The sequence below is a fragment of the Molothrus aeneus genome, chromosome 2, assembly GCF_037042795.1.
Source record: "Molothrus aeneus isolate 106 chromosome 2, BPBGC_Maene_1.0, whole genome shotgun sequence".
NCBI classification, from domain to species: domain Eukaryota; kingdom Metazoa; phylum Chordata; class Aves; order Passeriformes; family Icteridae; genus Molothrus; species Molothrus aeneus.
In genome coordinates, this window is record NC_089647.1 from 60,799,956 (window position 1) to 60,818,686 (window position 18,731).

The following is an 18,731-nucleotide window of genomic DNA, read 5'->3' on the forward strand; positions in this document are numbered from 1 at the left end:
CAAGCTTTGCTGCATGGGCCTGCATTTGGTGGCATATGGCCTGCATTTGATGGCTTTGACTTTGGGCAAGATTTTTTACTTTTTTTTTTTTTTAAATAGTGTCCATGCCATGTCTCTCATATCTTCCCCTGCAAGATGTGTCTTCCTCCTTAACTTTTTCCCCTGCTTTTGCAACATCTGTGAGCTCTTGTTTTACGCTCTTTTGGTCCTATTCCCTGCACTTGATAAAATCCTGGTCCATCTCCTTGTAGTCACTACATTTCCCAAATTTCCCAAATTTTTTTTTTTCTCCTCCAAATGCAATTCCTTTCATGTTGTCTCCATTCCAGTGTGTTTGTAAGTCCTTCTTATCTGTTTTGGCCTTAAGCAGGGATCCATTTTCCAAGCTTTGCTGCATGGGCCTGTATTTGGGGCATATGGCCTGCACTTGATGGCTTTTATTTTGGGCAAGAATTTTTTTTTTTTTTTTTAAGTGTCCATGCCATGTCCCTCATATCTTCCCCTCCACGTTGTGTCTTCCTCCTTAACTTTTCCCCCTGCTTTTGCAACATCTCTCTGCTTAGTTTTGGCCTCCTTTGGTCCTTTGCACTGCAGCTCATTTCCTCACAGAGCAGTTTTTGAGGACAACACATCTCCCAATTTTCTGGAGTTTTTGGGGTTTTTTTCAATTGCATTTCATTTGATCCTATCTCCTTTCCAGAGTGTTTGTAAGCCTTTCTTTTTGGGTTCGCAAGATTCCGTTTCCCTTCCCGAAAGGAAATGAAATTTCCTTTCGGGAAGGGAAACGGAATCTTGCGATTTCAATGGGGACCACTAGAGGAATCTTTGCAGCATGTGCCTGCCCTTGATGGCATGCCATGCCTTTTGATGGCTTTGACTTTGGGCAAGATTTTTTTCTTTTTTTTTTTTTTTAATAAGTATCTATGCCATATTCCTCCCATCTTTCCCTCCAAGTTGTGTCTTCCCCCTTAACATTTTCCCCTGTTTTTGCAACATCTGTGAGCTCTTGTTTTACCCTCTTTTGGTCCTTTTCCCTGCACTTGATAAAATCCTGGTCCATCTCCTTGTAGTCACTACATTTCCCAAATTTCCCCAATTTTTTTTTTTTTCTCCTCCAAATGATATTCCTTTCATGGTATCTCCATTCCAGTGTGTTTGTAAGTCCTTCTTATCTGTTTTGGCCTTAAGCAGGGATCCATTTTCCAAGCTTTGCTGCATGGGCCTGCATTTGGTGGCATATGGCCTGCATTTGATGGCTTTGACTTTGGGCAAGATTTTTTACTTTTTTTTTTTTTTTTTAAATAGTGTCCATGCCATGTCTCTCATATCTTCCCCTGCAAGATGTGTCTTCCTGCTTAACTTTTTCCCCTGCTTTTGCAACATCTGTCAGCTCATGTTTTACCCTCTTTTGGTCCTTTTCCCTGCACTTGATAAAATCCTGGTCCATCTCCTTGTAGTCACTACATTTCCCAAATTTCCCAAATTTTTTTTTTTTCTCCTCCAAATGCAATTCCTTTCATGTTGTCTCCATTCCAGTGTGTTTGTAAGTCCTTCTTATCTGTTTTGGCCTTAAGCAGGGATCCATTTTCCAAGCTTTGCTGCATGGGCCTGCATTTGGTGGCATATGGCCTGCACTTGATGGCTTTGATTTTGGGCAAGAATTTTTTTTTTTTTTTTTTTAAGTGTCCATGCCATGTCCCTCATATCTTCCCCTCCACGTCGTGTCTTCCTCCTCAACTTTTCCCCCTGCTTTTGCAACATCTCTCTGCTTAGTTTTGGCCTCCTTTGGTCCTTTGCACTGCAGCTCATTTCCTCACAGAGCAGTTTTTGAGGACAACACATCTCCCAATTTTCTGGAGTTTTTGGGGTTTTTTTCCATTGCATTTCATTTGATCCTATCTCCTTTCCAGAGTGTTTGTAAGCCTTTCTTTTTGGGTTCGCAAGATTCCGTTTCCCTTCCCGAAAGGAAATGAAATTTCCTTTCGGGAAGGGAAACGGAATCTTGCGATTTCAATGGGGACCACTAGAGGAATCTTTGCAGCATGTGCCTGCACTTGATGGCATGCCATGCCTTTTCATGGCTTTGACTTTGGGCAAGATTTTTTTCTTTTTTTTTTTTTTTTTATAGTGTCCATGCCATATTCCTCCCATCTTTCCCTCCAAGTTGTGTCTTCCCCCTTAACATTTTCCCCTGTTTTTGCAACATCTGTGAGCTCTTGTTTTACCCTCTTTTGGTCCTTTTCCCTGCACTTGATAAAATCCTGGTCCATCTCCTTGTAGTCACTACATTTCCCAAATTTCCCAATTTGCCAAATTTTTTTTTTTTCTCCTCCAAATGATATTCCTTTCATGGTATCTCCATTCCAGTGTGTTTGTAAGTCCTTCTTATCTGTTTTGGCCTTAAGCAGGGATCCATTCTCCAAGCTTTGCTGCATGGGCCTGCATTTGGTGGCATATGGCCTGCATTTGATGGCTTTGACTTTGGGCAAGATTTTTTACTTTTTTTTTTTTTTTTTAATAGTGTCCATGCCATGTCTCTCATATCTTCCCCTGCAAGATGTGTCTTCCTGCTTAACTTTTTCCCTTGCTTTTGCAACATCTGTCAGCTCTTGTTTTACCCTCTTTTGGTCCTTTTCCCTGCACGTGATAAAATCCTGGTCCATCTCCTTGTAGTCACTACATTTCCCAAATTTCCCAAATTTTTTTTTTTTCTCCTCCGAATGATATTCCTTTCATGGTATCTCCATTCCAGTGTGTTTGTAAGTCCTTCTTATCTGTTTTGGCCTTAAGCAGGGATCCATTCTCCAAGCTTTGCTGCATGGGCCTGCATTTGGTGGCATATGGCCTGCATTTGATGGCTTTGACTTTGGGCAAGATTTTTTACTTTTTTTTTTTTTTAAATAGTGTCCATGCCATGTCTCTCATATCTTCCCCTGCAAGATGTGTCTTCCTCCTTAACTTTTTCCCCTGCTTTTGCAACATCTGTGAGCTCTTGTTTTACGCTCTTTTGGTCCTATTCCCTGCACTTGATAAAATCCTGGTCCATCTCCTTGTAGTCACTACATTTCCCAAATTTCCCAAATTTTTTTTTTTCTCCTCCAAATGCAATTCCTTTCATGTTGTCTCCATTCCAGTGTGTTTGTAAGTCCTTCTTATCTGTTTTGGCCTTAAGCAGGGATCCATTTTCCAAGCTTTGCTGCATGGGCCTGTATTTGGGGCATATGGCCTGCACTTGATGGCTTTTATTTTGGGCAAGAATTTTTTTTTTTTTTTTTAAGTGTCCATGCCATGTCCCTCATATCTTCCCCTCCACGTTGTGTCTTCCTCCTTAACTTTTCCCCCTGCTTTTGCAACATCTCTCTGCTTAGTTTTGGCCTCCTTTGGTCCTTTGCACTGCAGCTCATTTCCTCACAGAGCAGTTTTTGAGGACAACACATCTCCCAATTTTCTGGAGTTTTTGGGGTTTTTTTCAATTGCATTTCATTTGATCCTATCTCCTTTCCAGAGTGTTTGTAAGCCTTTCTTTTTGGGTTCGCAAGATTCCGTTTCCCTTCCCGAAAGGAAATGAAATTTCCTTTCGGGAAGGGAAACGGAATCTTGCGATTTCAATGGGGACCACTAGAGGAATCTTTGCAGCATGTGCCTGCACTTGATGGCATGCCATGCCTTTTGATGGCTTTGACTTTGGGCAAGATTTTTTTCTTTTTTTTTTTTTTTAATAAGTATCTAGGCCATATTCCTCCCATCTTTCCCTCCAAGTTGTGTCTTCCCCCTTAACATTTTCCCCTGTTTTTGCAACATCTGTGAGCTCTTGTTTTACCCTCTTTTGGTCCTTTTCCCTGCACTTGATAAAATCCTGGTCCATCTCCTTGTAGTCACTACATTTCCCAAATTTCCCCAATTTTTTTTTTTTTTCTCCTCCAAATGATATTCCTTTCATGGTATCTCCATTCCAGTGTGTTTGTAAGTCCTTCTTATCTGTTTTGGCCTTAAGCAGGGATCCATTTTCCAAGCTTTGCTGCATGGGCCTGCATTTGGTGGCATATGGCCTGCATTTGATGGCTTTGACTTTGGGCAAGATTTTTTACTTTTTTTTTTTTTTTTTAAATAGTGTCCATGCCATGTCTCTCATATCTTCCCCTGCAAGATGTGTCTTCCTGCTTAACTTTTTCCCCTGCTTTTGCAACATCTGTCAGCTCATGTTTTACCCTCTTTTGGTCCTTTTCCCTGCACTTGATAAAATCCTGGTCCATCTCCTTGTAGTCACTTCATTTCCCAAATTTCCCAAATTTTTTTTTTTTCTCCTCCAAATGCAATTCCTTTCATGTTGTCTCCATTCCAGTGTGTTTGTAAGTCCTTCTTATCTGTTTTGGCCTTAAGCAGGGATCCATTTTCCAAGCTTTGCTGCATGGGCCTGCATTTGGTGGCATATGGCCTGCACTTGATGGCTTTGATTTTGGGCAAGAATTTTTTTTTTTTTTTTTTTTAAGTGTCCATGCCATGTCCCTCATATCTTCCCCTCCACGTCGTGTCTTCCTCCTCAACTTTTCCCCCTGCTTTTGCAACATCTCTCTGCTTAGTTTTGGCCTCCTTTGGTCCTTTGCACTGCAGCTCATTTCCTCACAGAGCAGTTTTTGAGGACAACACATCTCCCAATTTTCTGGAGTTTTTGGGGTTTTTTTCAATTGCATTTCATTTGATCCTATCTCCTTTCCAGAGTGTTTGTAAGCCTTTCTTTTTGGGTTCGCAAGATTCCGTTTCCCTTCCCGAAAGGAAATGAAATTTCCGTTCGGGAAGGGAAACGGAATCTTGCGATTTCAATGGGGACCACTAGAGGAATCTTTGCAGCATGTGCCTGCACTTGATGGCATGCCATGCCTTTTGATGGCTTTGACTTTGGGCAAGATTTTTTTCTTTTTTTTTTTTTTTTTATAGTGTCCATGCCATATTCCTCCCATCTTTCCCTCCAAGTTGTGTCTTCCCCCTTAACATTTTCCCCTGTTTTTGCAACATCTGTGAGCTCTTGTTTTACCCTCTTTTGGTCCTTTTCCCTGCACTTGATAAAATCCTGGTCCATCTCCTTGTAGTCACTACATTTCCCAAATTTCCCAATTTGCCAAATTTTTTTTTTTTTCTCCTCCAAATGATATTCCTTTCATGGTATCTCCATTCCAGTGTGTTTGTAAGTCCTTCTTATCTGTTTTGGCCTTAAGCAGGGATCCATTCTCCAAGCTTTGCTGCATGGGCCTGCATTTGGTGGCATATGGCCTGCATTTGATGGCTTTGACTTTGGGCAAGATTTTTTACTTTTTTTTTTTTTTTTAATAGTGTCCATGCCATGTCTCTCATATCTTCCCCTGCAAGATGTGTCTTCCTGCTTAACTTTTTCCCTTGCTTTTGCAACATCTGTCAGCTCTTGTTTTACCCTCTTTTGGTCCTTTTCCCTGCACGTGATAAAATCCTGGTCCATCTCCTTGTAGTCACTACATTTCCCAAATTTCCCAAATTTTTTTTTTTTCTCCTCCAAATGATATTCCTTTCATGGTATCTCCATTCCAGTGTGTTTGTAAGTCCTTCTTATCTGTTTTGGCCTTAAGCAGGGATCCATTCTCCAAGCTTTGCTGCATGGGCCTGCATTTGGTGGCATATGGCCTGCATTTGATGGCTTTGACTTTGGGCAAGATTTTTTACTTTTTTTTTTTTTTTTTAATAGTGTCCATGCCATGTCTCTCATATCTTCCCCTGCAAGATGTGTCTTCCTCCTTAACTTTTTCCCCTGCTTTTGCAACATCTGTGAGCTCTTGTTTTACGCTCTTTTGGTCCTATTCCCTGCACTTGATAAAATCCTGGTCCATCTCCTTGTAGTCACTACATTTCCCAAATTTCCCAAATTTTTTTTTTTCTCCTCCAAATGCAATTCCTTTCATGTTGTCTCCATTCCAGTGTGTTTGTAAGTCCTTCTTATCTGTTTTGGCCTTAAGCAGGGATCCATTTTCCAAGCTTTGCTGCATGGGCCTGTATTTGGGGCATATGGCCTGCACTTGATGGCTTTGATTTTGGGCAAGAATTTTTTTTTTTTTTTTTTAAGTGTCCATGCCATGTCCCTCATATCTTCCCCTCCACGTTGTGTCTTCCTCCTTAACTTTTCCCCCTGCTTTTGCAACATCTCTCTGCTTAGTTTTGGCCTCCTTTGGTCCTTTGCACTGCAGCTCATTTCCTCACAGAGCAGTTTTTGAGGACAACACATCTCCCAATTTTCTGGAGTTTTTGGGGTTTTTTTCAATTGCATTTCATTTGATCCTATCTCCTTTCCAGAGTGTTTGTAAGCCTTTCTTTTTGGGTTCGCAAGATTCCGTTTCCCTTCCCGAAAGGAAATGAAATTTCCTTTCGGGAAGGGAAACGGAATCTTGCGATTTCAATGGGGACCACTAGAGGAATCTTTGCAGCATGTGCCTGCCCTTGATGGCATGCCATGCCTTTTGATGGCTTTGACTTTGGGCAAGATTTTTTTCTTTTTTTTTTTTTTTAATAAGTATCTATGCCATATTCCTCCCATCTTTCCCTCCAAGTTGTGTCTTCCCCCTTAACATTTTCCCCTGTTTTTGCAACATCTGTGAGCTCTTGTTTTACCCTCTTTTGGTCCTTTTCCCTGCACTTGATAAAATCCTGGTCCATCTCCTTGTAGTCACTACATTTCCCAAATTTCCCCAATTTTTTTTTTTTTCTCCTCCAAATGATATTCCTTTCATGGTATCTCCATTCCAGTGTGTTTGTAAGTCCTTCTTATCTGTTTTGGCCTTAAGCAGGGATCCATTTTCCAAGCTTTGCTGCATGGGCCTGCATTTGGTGGCATATGGCCTGCATTTGATGGCTTTGACTTTGGGCAAGATTTTTTACTTTTTTTTTTTTTTTTTAAATAGTGTCCATGCCATGTCTCTCATATCTTCCCCTGCAAGATGTGTCTTCCTGCTTAACTTTTTCCCCTGCTTTTGCAACATCTGTCAGCTCATGTTTTACCCTCTTTTGGTCCTTTTCCCTGCACTTGATAAAATCCTGGTCCATCTCCTTGTAGTCACTACATTTCCCAAATTTCCCAAATTTTTTTTTTTTCTCCTCCAAATGCAATTCCTTTCATGTTGTCTCCATTCCAGTGTGTTTGTAAGTCCTTCTTATCTGTTTTGGCCTTAAGCAGGGATCCATTTTCCAAGCTTTGCTGCATGGGCCTGCATTTGGTGGCATATGGCCTGCACTTGATGGCTTTGATTTTGGGCAAGAATTTTTTTTTTTTTTTTTTAAGTGTCCATGCCATGTCCCTCATATCTTCCCCTCCACGTTGTGTCTTCCTCCTTAACTTTTCCCCCTGCTTTTGCAACATCTCTCTGCTTAGTTTTGGCCTCCTTTGGTCCTTTGCACTGCAGCTCATTTCCTCACAGAGCAGTTTTTGAGGACAACACATCTCCCAATTTTCTGGAGTTTTTGGGGTTTTTTTCAATTGCATTTCATTTGATCCTATCTCCTTTCCAGAGTGTTTGTAAGCCTTTCTTTTTGGGTTCGCAAGATTCCGTTTCCCTTCCCGAAAGGAAATGAAATTTCCTTTCGGGAAGGGAAACGGAATCTTGCGATTTCAATGGGGACCACTAGAGGAATCTTTGCAGCATGTGCCTGCCCTTGATGGCATGCCATGCCTTTTGATGGCTTTGACTTTGGGCAAGATTTTTTTCTTTTTTTTTTTTTTTAATAAGTATCTATGCCATATTCCTCCCATCTTTCCCTCCAAGTTGTGTCTTCCCCCTTAACATTTTCCCCTGTTTTTGCAACATCTGTGAGCTCTTGTTTTACCCTCTTTTGGTCCTTTTCCCTGCACTTGATAAAATCCTGGTCCATCTCCTTGTAGTCACTACATTTCCCAAATTTCCCCAATTTTTTTTTTTTTCTCCTCCAAATGATATTCCTTTCATGGTATCTCCATTCCAGTGTGTTTGTAAGTCCTTCTTATCTGTTTTGGCCTTAAGCAGGGATCCATTTTCCAAGCTTTGCTGCATGGGCCTGCATTTGGTGGCATATGGCCTGCATTTGATGGCTTTGACTTTGGGCAAGATTTTTTACTTTTTTTTTTTTTTTTTAAATAGTGTCCATGCCATGTCTCTCATATCTTCCCCTGCAAGATGTGTCTTCCTGCTTAACTTTTTCCCCTGCTTTTGCAACATCTGTCAGCTCATGTTTTACCCTCTTTTGGTCCTTTTCCCTGCACTTGATAAAATCCTGGTCCATCTCCTTGTAGTCACTACATTTCCCAAATTTCCCAAATTTTTTTTTTTTCTCCTCCAAATGCAATTCCTTTCATGTTGTCTCCATTCCAGTGTGTTTGTAAGTCCTTCTTATCTGTTTTGGCCTTAAGCAGGGATCCATTTTCCAAGCTTTGCTGCATGGGCCTGCATTTGGTGGCATATGGCCTGCACTTGATGGCTTTGATTTTGGGCAAGAATTTTTTTTTTTTTTTTTTTAAGTGTCCATGCCATGTCCCTCATATCTTCCCCTCCACGTCGTGTCTTCCTCCTCAACTTTTCCCCCTGCTTTTGCAACATCTCTCTGCTTAGTTTTGGCCTCCTTTGGTCCTTTGCACTGCAGCTCATTTCCTCACAGAGCAGTTTTTGAGGACAACACATCTCCCAATTTTCTGGAGTTTTTGGGGTTTTTTTCCATTGCATTTCATTTGATCCTATCTCCTTTCCAGAGTGTTTGTAAGCCTTTCTTTTTGGGTTCGCAAGATTCCGTTTCCCTTCCCGAAAGGAAATGAAATTTCCTTTCGGGAAGGGAAACGGAATCTTGCGATTTCAATGGGGACCACTAGAGGAATCTTTGCAGCATGTGCCTGCACTTGATGGCATGCCATGCCTTTTCATGGCTTTGACTTTGGGCAAGATTTTTTTCTTTTTTTTTTTTTTTTTATAGTGTCCATGCCATATTCCTCCCATCTTTCCCTCCAAGTTGTGTCTTCCCCCTTAACATTTTCCCCTGTTTTTGCAACATCTGTGAGCTCTTGTTTTACCCTCTTTTGGTCCTTTTCCCTGCACTTGATAAAATCCTGGTCCATCTCCTTGTAGTCACTACATTTCCCAAATTTCCCAATTTGCCAAATTTTTTTTTTTTCTCCTCCAAATGATATTCCTTTCATGGTATCTCCATTCCAGTGTGTTTGTAAGTCCTTCTTATCTGTTTTGGCCTTAAGCAGGGATCCATTCTCCAAGCTTTGCTGCATGGGCCTGCATTTGGTGGCATATGGCCTGCATTTGATGGCTTTGACTTTGGGCAAGATTTTTTACTTTTTTTTTTTTTTTTTAATAGTGTCCATGCCATGTCTCTCATATCTTCCCCTGCAAGATGTGTCTTCCTGCTTAACTTTTTCCCTTGCTTTTGCAACATCTGTCAGCTCTTGTTTTACCCTCTTTTGGTCCTTTTCCCTGCACGTGATAAAATCCTGGTCCATCTCCTTGTAGTCACTACATTTCCCAAATTTCCCAAATTTTTTTTTTTTCTCCTCCGAATGATATTCCTTTCATGGTATCTCCATTCCAGTGTGTTTGTAAGTCCTTCTTATCTGTTTTGGCCTTAAGCAGGGATCCATTCTCCAAGCTTTGCTGCATGGGCCTGCATTTGGTGGCATATGGCCTGCATTTGATGGCTTTGACTTTGGGCAAGATTTTTTACTTTTTTTTTTTTTTAAATAGTGTCCATGCCATGTCTCTCATATCTTCCCCTGCAAGATGTGTCTTCCTCCTTAACTTTTTCCCCTGCTTTTGCAACATCTGTGAGCTCTTGTTTTACGCTCTTTTGGTCCTATTCCCTGCACTTGATAAAATCCTGGTCCATCTCCTTGTAGTCACTACATTTCCCAAATTTCCCAAATTTTTTTTTTTCTCCTCCAAATGCAATTCCTTTCATGTTGTCTCCATTCCAGTGTGTTTGTAAGTCCTTCTTATCTGTTTTGGCCTTAAGCAGGGATCCATTTTCCAAGCTTTGCTGCATGGGCCTGTATTTGGGGCATATGGCCTGCACTTGATGGCTTTTATTTTGGGCAAGAATTTTTTTTTTTTTTTTTTAAGTGTCCATGCCATGTCCCTCATATCTTCCCCTCCACGTTGTGTCTTCCTCCTTAACTTTTCCCCCTGCTTTTGCAACATCTCTCTGCTTAGTTTTGGCCTCCTTTGGTCCTTTGCACTGCAGCTCATTTCCTCACAGAGCAGTTTTTGAGGACAACACATCTCCCAATTTTCTGGAGTTTTTGGGGTTTTTTTCAATTGCATTTCATTTGATCCTATCTCCTTTCCAGAGTGTTTGTAAGCCTTTCTTTTTGGGTTCGCAAGATTCCGTTTCCCTTCCCGAAAGGAAATGAAATTTCCGTTCGGGAAGGGAAACGGAATCTTGCGATTTCAATGGGGACCACTAGAGGAATCTTTGCAGCATGTGCCTGCACTTGATGGCATGCCATGCCTTTTGATGGCTTTGACTTTGGGCAAGATTTTTTTCTTTTTTTTTTTTTTTAATAAGTATCTAGGCCATATTCCTCCCATCTTTCCCTCCAAGTTGTGTCTTCCCCCTTAACATTTTCCCCTGTTTTTGCAACATCTGTGAGCTCTTGTTTTACCCTCTTTTGGTCCTTTTCCCTGCACTTGATAAAATCCTGGTCCATCTCCTTGTAGTCACTACATTTCCCAAATTTCCCCAATTTTTTTTTTTTTTCTCCTCCAAATGATATTCCTTTCATGGTATCTCCATTCCAGTGTGTTTGTAAGTCCTTCTTATCTGTTTTGGCCTTAAGCAGGGATCCATTTTCCAAGCTTTGCTGCATGGGCCTGCATTTGGTGGCATATGGCCTGCATTTGATGGCTTTGACTTTGGGCAAGATTTTTTACTTTTTTTTTTTTTTTTTAAATAGTGTCCATGCCATGTCTCTCATATCTTCCCCTGCAAGATGTGTCTTCCTGCTTAACTTTTTCCCCTGCTTTTGCAACATCTGTCAGCTCATGTTTTACCCTCTTTTGGTCCTTTTCCCTGCACTTGATAAAATCCTGGTCCATCTCCTTGTAGTCACTTCATTTCCCAAATTTCCCAAATTTTTTTTTTTTCTCCTCCAAATGCAATTCCTTTCATGTTGTCTCCATTCCAGTGTGTTTGTAAGTCCTTCTTATCTGTTTTGGCCTTAAGCAGGGATCCATTTTCCAAGCTTTGCTGCATGGGCCTGCATTTGGTGGCATATGGCCTGCACTTGATGGCTTTGATTTTGGGCAAGAATTTTTTTTTTTTTTTTTTTTAAGTGTCCATGCCATGTCCCTCATATCTTCCCCTCCACGTCGTGTCTTCCTCCTCAACTTTTCCCCCTGCTTTTGCAACATCTCTCTGCTTAGTTTTGGCCTCCTTTGGTCCTTTGCACTGCAGCTCATTTCCTCACAGAGCAGTTTTTGAGGACAACACATCTCCCAATTTTCTGGAGTTTTTGGGGTTTTTTTCAATTGCATTTCATTTGATCCTATCTCCTTTCCAGAGTGTTTGTAAGCCTTTCTTTTTGGGTTCGCAAGATTCCGTTTCCCTTCCCGAAAGGAAATGAAATTTCCGTTCGGGAAGGGAAACGGAATCTTGCGATTTCAATGGGGACCACTAGAGGAATCTTTGCAGCATGTGCCTGCACTTGATGGCATGCCATGCCTTTTGATGGCTTTGACTTTGGGCAAGATTTTTTTCTTTTTTTTTTTTTTTTTATAGTGTCCATGCATTATTCCTCCCATCTTTCCCTCCAAGTTGTGTCTTCCCCCTTAACATTTTCCCCTGTTTTTGCAACATCTGTGAGCTCTTGTTTTACCCTCTTTTGGTCCTTTTCCCTGCACTTGATAAAATCCTGGTCCATCTCCTTGTAGTCACTACATTTCCCAAATTTCCCAATTTGCCAAATTTTTTTTTTTTTCTCCTCCAAATGATATTCCTTTCATGGTATCTCCATTCCAGTGTGTTTGTAAGTCCTTCTTATCTGTTTTGGCCTTAAGCAGGGATCCATTCTCCAAGCTTTGCTGCATGGGCCTGCATTTGGTGGCATATGGCCTGCATTTGATGGCTTTGACTTTGGGCAAGATTTTTTACTTTTTTTTTTTTTTTTAATAGTGTCCATGCCATGTCTCTCATATCTTCCCCTGCAAGATGTGTCTTCCTGCTTAACTTTTTCCCTTGCTTTTGCAACATCTGTCAGCTCTTGTTTTACCCTCTTTTGGTCCTTTTCCCTGCACGTGATAAAATCCTGGTCCATCTCCTTGTAGTCACTACATTTCCCAAATTTCCCAAATTTTTTTTTTTTCTCCTCCAAATGATATTCCTTTCATGGTATCTCCATTCCAGTGTGTTTGTAAGTCCTTCTTATCTGTTTTGGCCTTAAGCAGGGATCCATTCTCCAAGCTTTGCTGCATGGGCCTGCATTTGGTGGCATATGGCCTGCATTTGATGGCTTTGACTTTGGGCAAGATTTTTTACTTTTTTTTTTTTTTTTTAATAGTGTCCATGCCATGTCTCTCATATCTTCCCCTGCAAGATGTGTCTTCCTCCTTAACTTTTTCCCCTGCTTTTGCAACATCTGTGAGCTCTTGTTTTACGCTCTTTTGGTCCTATTCCCTGCACTTGATAAAATCCTGGTCCATCTCCTTGTAGTCACTACATTTCCCAAATTTCCCAAATTTTTTTTTTTCTCCTCCAAATGCAATTCCTTTCATGTTGTCTCCATTCCAGTGTGTTTGTAAGTCCTTCTTATCTGTTTTGGCCTTAAGCAGGGATCCATTTTCCAAGCTTTGCTGCATGGGCCTGTATTTGGGGCATATGGCCTGCACTTGATGGCTTTGATTTTGGGCAAGAATTTTTTTTTTTTTTTTTTAAGTGTCCATGCCATGTCCCTCATATCTTCCCCTCCACGTTGTGTCTTCCTCCTTAACTTTTCCCCCTGCTTTTGCAACATCTCTCTGCTTAGTTTTGGCCTCCTTTGGTCCTTTGCACTGCAGCTCATTTCCTCACAGAGCAGTTTTTGAGGACAACACATCTCCCAATTTTCTGGAGTTTTTGGGGTTTTTTTCAATTGCATTTCATTTGATCCTATCTCCTTTCCAGAGTGTTTGTAAGCCTTTCTTTTTGGGTTCGCAAGATTCCGTTTCCCTTCCCGAAAGGAAATGAAATTTCCTTTCGGGAAGGGAAACGGAATCTTGCGATTTCAATGGGGACCACTAGAGGAATCTTTGCAGCATGTGCCTGCCCTTGATGGCATGCCATGCCTTTTGATGGCTTTGACTTTGGGCAAGATTTTTTTCTTTTTTTTTTTTTTTAATAAGTATCTATGCCATATTCCTCCCATCTTTCCCTCCAAGTTGTGTCTTCCCCCTTAACATTTTCCCCTGTTTTTGCAACATCTGTGAGCTCTTGTTTTACCCTCTTTTGGTCCTTTTCCCTGCACTTGATAAAATCCTGGTCCATCTCCTTGTAGTCACTACATTTCCCAAATTTCCCCAATTTTTTTTTTTTTCTCCTCCAAATGATATTCCTTTCATGGTATCTCCATTCCAGTGTGTTTGTAAGTCCTTCTTATCTGTTTTGGCCTTAAGCAGGGATCCATTTTCCAAGCTTTGCTGCATGGGCCTGCATTTGGTGGCATATGGCCTGCATTTGATGGCTTTGACTTTGGGCAAGATTTTTTACTTTTTTTTTTTTTTTTTAAATAGTGTCCATGCCATGTCTCTCATATCTTCCCCTGCAAGATGTGTCTTCCTGCTTAACTTTTTCCCCTGCTTTTGCAACATCTGTCAGCTCATGTTTTACCCTCTTTTGGTCCTTTTCCCTGCACTTGATAAAATCCTGGTCCATCTCCTTGTAGTCACTACATTTCCCAAATTTCCCAAATTTTTTTTTTTTCTCCTCCAAATGCAATTCCTTTCATGTTGTCTCCATTCCAGTGTGTTTGTAAGTCCTTCTTATCTGTTTTGGCCTTAAGCAGGGATCCATTTTCCAAGCTTTGCTGCATGGGCCTGCATTTGGTGGCATATGGCCTGCACTTGATGGCTTTGATTTTGGGCAAGAATTTTTTTTTTTTTTTTTTTAAGTGTCCATGCCATGTCCCTCATATCTTCCCCTCCACGTCGTGTCTTCCTCCTCAACTTTTCCCCCTGCTTTTGCAACATCTCTCTGCTTAGTTTTGGCCTCCTTTGGTCCTTTGCACTGCAGCTCATTTCCTCACAGAGCAGTTTTTGAGGACAACACATCTCCCAATTTTCTGGAGTTTTTGGGGTTTTTTTCAATTGCATTTCATTTGATCCTATCTCCTTTCCAGAGTGTTTGTAAGCCTTTCTTTTTGGGTTCGCAAGATTCCGTTTCCCTTCCCGAAAGGAAATGAAATTTCCTTTCGGGAAGGGAAACGGAATCTTGCGATTTCAATGGGGACCACTAGAGGAATCTTTGCAGCATGTGCCTGCACTTGATGGCATGCCATGCCTTTTGATGGCTTTGACTTTGGGCAAGATTTTTTTCTTTTTTTTTTTTTTTTTATAGTGTCCATGCCATATTCCTCCCATCTTTCCCTCCAAGTTGTGTCTTCCCCCTTAACATTTTCCCCTGTTTTTGCAACATCTGTGAGCTCTTGTTTTACCCTCTTTTGGTCCTTTTCCCTGCACTTGATAAAATCCTGGTCCATCTCCTTGTAGTCACTACATTTCCCAAATTTCCCAATTTGCCAAATTTTTTTTTTTTCTCCTCCAAATGATATTCCTTTCATGGTATCTCCATTCCAGTGTGTTTGTAAGTCCTTCTTATCTGTTTTGGCCTTAAGCAGGGATCCATTCTCCAAGCTTTGCTGCATGGGCCTGCATTTGGTGGCATATGGCCTGCATTTGATGGCTTTGACTTTGGGCAAGATTTTTTACTTTTTTTTTTTTTTTTAATAGTGTCCATGCCATGTCTCTCATATCTTCCCCTGCAAGATGTGTCTTCCTGCTTAACTTTTTCCCTTGCTTTTGCAACATCTGTCAGCTCTTGTTTTACCCTCTTTTGGTCCTTTTCCCTGCACGTGATAAAATCCTGGTCCATCTCCTTGTAGTCACTACATTTCCCAAATTTCCCAAATTTTTTTTTTTTCTCCTCCAAATGATATTCCTTTCATGGTATCTCCATTCCAGTGTGTTTGTAAGTCCTTCTTATCTGTTTTGGCCTTAAGCAGGGATCCATTCTCCAAGCTTTGCTGCATGGGCCTGCATTTGGTGGCATATGGCCTGCATTTGATGGCTTTGACTTTGGGCCAGATTTTTTACTTTTTTTTTTTTTTTTTAATAGTGTCCATGCCATGTCTCTCATATCTTCCCCTGCAAGATGTGTCTTCCTCCTTAACTTTTTCCCCTGCTTTTGCAACATCTGTGAGCTCTTGTTTTACGCTCTTTTGGTCCTATTCCCTGCACTTGATAAAATCCTGGTCCATCTCCTTGTAGTCACTACATTTCCCAAATTTCCCAAATTTTTTTTTTTCTCCTCCAAATGCAATTCCTTTCATGTTGTCTCCATTCCAGTGTGTTTGTAAGTCCTTCTTATCTGTTTTGGCCTTAAGCAGGGATCCATTTTCCAAGCTTTGCTGCATGGGCCTGTATTTGGGGCATATGGCCTGCACTTGATGGCTTTGATTTTGGGCAAGAATTTTTTTTTTTTTTTTTTAAGTGTCCATGCCATGTCCCTCATATCTTCCCCTCCACGTTGTGTCTTCCTCCTTAACTTTTCCCCCTGCTTTTGCAACATCTCTCTGCTTAGTTTTGGCCTCCTTTGGTCCTTTGCACTGCAGCTCATTTCCTCACAGAGCAGTTTTTGAGGACAACACATCTCCCAATTTTCTGGAGTTTTTGGGGTTTTTTTCAATTGCATTTCATTTGATCCTATCTCCTTTCCAGAGTGTTTGTAAGCCTTTCTTTTTGGGTTCGCAAGATTCCGTTTCCCTTCCCGAAAGGAAATGAAATTTCCTTTCGGGAAGGGAAACGGAATCTTGCGATTTCAATGGGGACCACTAGAGGAATCTTTGCAGCATGTGCCTGCCCTTGATGGCATGCCATGCCTTTTGATGGCTTTGACTTTGGGCAAGATTTTTTTCTTTTTTTTTTTTTTTAATAAGTATCTATGCCATATTCCTCCCATCTTTCCCTCCAAGTTGTGTCTTCCCCCTTAACATTTTCCCCTGTTTTTGCAACATCTGTGAGCTCTTGTTTTACCCTCTTTTGGTCCTTTTCCCTGCACTTGATAAAATCCTGGTCCATCTCCTTGTAGTCACTACATTTCCCAAATTTTTGTTTTTTCTCCTCCAAATGATATTCCTTTCATGTTTTCTCCATTCCAGTGTGTTTGTAAGTCCTTCTTATCTGTTTTGGCCTAAAGCAGGGATCCATTTTCCAAGCTTTGCTGCATGGGCCAGCATTTGGTGGCATATGGCCTGCATTTGATGGCTTTGACTTTGGGCAAGATTTTTTTCTTTTTTTTTTTTTTTTTATAGTGTCCATGCCATATTCCTCCCATCTTTCCCTCCAAGTTGTGTCTTCCCCCTTAACATTTTCCCCTGTTTTTGCAACATCTGTGAGCTCTTGTTTTACCCTCTTTTGGTCCTTTTCCCTGCACTTGATAAAATCCTGGTCCATCTCCTTGTAGTCACTACATTTCCCAAATTTCCCCAATTTTTTTTTTTTTCTCCTCCAAATGATATTCCTTTCATTCCTTTCATTCCTTTCATATTTCCTTTCTTTTTGGGTTCGCAAGATTCCTTTCATGGTATCTCCATTCCAGTGTGTTTGTAAGTCCTTCTTATCTGTTTTGGCCTTAAGCAGGGATCCATTTTCCAAGCTTTGCTGCATGGGCCTCCATTTGGTGGCATATGGCCTGCATTTGATGGCTTTGACTTTGGGGAACATTTTTTACTTTTTTTTTTTTTTTTTATAGTGTCCATGCCATGTCTCTCATATCTTCCCCTGCAAGATGTGTCTTCCTGCTTAACTTTTTCCCCTGCTTTTGCAACATCTGTGAGCTCTTGTTTTACCCTCTTTTGGTCCTTTTCCCTGCACTTAATAAAATCCTGGTCCATCTCCTTGTAGTCACTACATTTCCCAAATTTTTGTTTTTTATCCTCCAAATGATATTCCTTTCATGGTATCTCCATTCCAGTGTGTTTGTAAGTCCTTCTTATCTGTTTTGGCCTAAAGCAGGGATCCATTTTCCAAGCTTTGCTGCATGGGCCAGCATTTGGTGGCATATGGCCTGCATTTGATGGCTTTGACTTTGGGCAAGATTTTTTACTTTTTTTTTTTTTTTAATAGTGTCCATGCCATGTCTCTCATATCTTCCCCTGCAAGATGTGTCTTCCTGCTTAACTTTTTCCCCTGCTTTTGCAACATCTGTGAGCTCTTGTTTTACCCTCTTTTGGTCCTTTTCCCTGCACTTGATAAAATCCTGGTCCATCTCCTTGTAGTCACTACATTTCCCAAATTTTCCAAATTTTTTTTTTTTCCCCTCCAAATGATATTCCTTTCATGGTATCTCCATTCCAGTGTGTTTGTAAGTCCTTCTTATCTGTTTTGGCCTTAAGCAGGGATCCATTTTCCAAGCTTTGCTGCATGGGCCTCCATTTGGTGGCATATGGCCTGCATTTGATGGCTTTGATTTTGGGCAAGAATTTTTTTTTTTTTTTTTTTAAGTGTCCATGCCATGTCCCTCATATCTTCCCCTCCACGTTGTGTCTTCCTCCTTAACTTTTCCCCCTGCTTTTGCAACATCTCTCTGCTTAGTTTTGGCCTCCTTTGATCCTTTGCACTGCAGCTCATTTCCTCACAGAGCAGTTTTTGAGGACAACACATCTCCCAATTTTCTGGAGTTTTTGGGGTTTTTTTCAATTGCATTTCATTTGATCCTATCTCCTTTCCAGAGTGTTTGTAAGCCTTTCTTTTTGGGTTCGCAAGATTCCGTTTCCCTTCCCGAAAGGAAATGAAATTTCCTTTCGCGAAGGGAAACGGAATCTTGCGATTTCAATGGGGACCACTAGAGGAATCTTTGCAGCATGTGCCTGCACTTGATGGCATGCCATGCCTTTTCATGGCTTTGACTTTGGGCAAGATTTTTTTCTTTTTTTTTTTTTTTTTATAGTGTCCATGCCATATTCCTCCCATCTTTCCCTCCAAGTTGTGTCTTCCCCCTTAACATTTTCCCCTGTTTTTGCAACATCTGTGAGCTCTTGTTTTACCCTCTTTTGGTCCTTTTCCCTGCACTTGATAAAATCCTGGTCCATCTCCTTGTAGTCACTACATTTCCCAAATTTCCCCAATTTTTTTTTTTTTCTCCTCCAAATGATATTCCTTTCATTCCTTTCATTCCTTTCATATTTCCTTTCTTTTTGGGTTCGCAAGATTCCTTTCATGGTATCTCCATTCCAGTGTGTTTGTAAGTCCTTCTTATCTGTTTTGGCCTTAAGCAGGGATCCATTTTCCAAGCTTTGCTGCATGGGCCTCCATTTGGTGGCATATGGCCTGCATTTGATGGCTTTGACTTTGGGGAACATTTTTTACTTTTTTTTTTTTTTTTTATAGTGTCCATGCCATGTCTCTCATATCTTCCCCTGCAAGATGTGTCTTCCTGCTTAACTTTTTCCCCTGCTTTTGCAACATCTGTGAGCTCTTGTTTTACCCTCTTTTGGTCCTTTT